Below are 1,412 nucleotides of genomic sequence, written 5' to 3'. Positions count from 1 at the left end.
CAGTAATGATACTATGTAATATTTAATTTGAAGATGTTTATGGATGAATAACCGTTATCAATAATAATGGAGGAGCAATGAGTGTCAAATAATTGATATTTATTTTATTGTAATTTATAACTTATGACACATGAAGAGTTTCACAAAATATTATATGAAAAAAATGGATAAAAATTGTACTAAAAACAAATTGCAATAAAAAAGAGGAAGAATATTTGTTAGATGTGCCACATCAGATTTTCAGATTTCTTTTGATGTGACAATATTAATATTTAAATTTTTCTCTAAGTCCATATTAGTAATGAGTATAATAAAAAAAAATATAAAAACAAATTATTGGCCTAACAAATTGGTGGATGAAATAGAATGAGATGGCATTCAGGGGTCTGTTTTAAATATATATAATAGATAATAGATAACAGATATGATTAAGAAAATTAAAATGAGGGAAAATCGTGTTTATCGCAATCATCTAATTTAATTTTTAAAATATTTTGTAAAATTCGTATGATAACTTATTATATAGGATAATTGTTTAACTCATTGTACTTTGATTAACAATTTATTTTTCAACATATAATGGTAAATGACTAATAATATTATAAAATAATTTATAAATTATACAAACCTAAAAATAAGATATAAAAATTTAAAAATATGATTGACTATTTAATATTTTTTATTTTAAAAAAATATTAATGTTGAATTATATTGTAATGTAGTCTAAATTTATTTGTTTTATTAGTATGATTTTTTAATTGCAAGCATGAGAAGTTGTTGTAAAAAAAAAGTTATTGAATATATTTAATCAAGAGTTTGAAATTAATTTTAGGTATTTAAAAGTTTTAACTAATTGTTTGTGCAATTGAATTATAGTTATGTTGATATGTACCAAAAATAAATTTTATTAAAAAATAATTTAATTTTATGCACTACTTAAATTTTCATTTATTTTTTAACATTCAAATTATCATTATAATAAGAAAAATTAAAATAAAAAATAGCATTCAATTATAAATATATAATTTAATTGATAAAAATTAAGTGTTAACATATTTTTTCAAAACACATATATATAGTAAACTTTTGTTGATTATATTTTTTAATATATTCATATATTATAATTTGAAATAATTTTGTGTATTTTAATAATTGGAAGTAACTTTTTTAATAATTTTTCATATATTCTTATTTTATGATTATTTTTTATAAATTTATGTATTTTTTGGTAAATAGAATATATATTTTTATTGTATAAAATGTTACTAAAAAATGGATTGACATAAATTGAAAGAAATTATAAATTGATTGACATTAATGAGTAATTGAATTTTTAACGTATAAAATCATTACTCACCATAAGTGGAATAATATAATTGTTAATGAAAGAAGGATATTTATGTCGATATTTA

The sequence above is a fragment of the Cicer arietinum genome, chromosome 5, assembly GCF_000331145.2.
Source record: "Cicer arietinum cultivar CDC Frontier isolate Library 1 chromosome 5, Cicar.CDCFrontier_v2.0, whole genome shotgun sequence".
NCBI classification, from domain to species: Eukaryota; Viridiplantae; Streptophyta; class Magnoliopsida; order Fabales; family Fabaceae; genus Cicer; species Cicer arietinum.
This window is presented reverse-complemented; position numbering follows the sequence as displayed.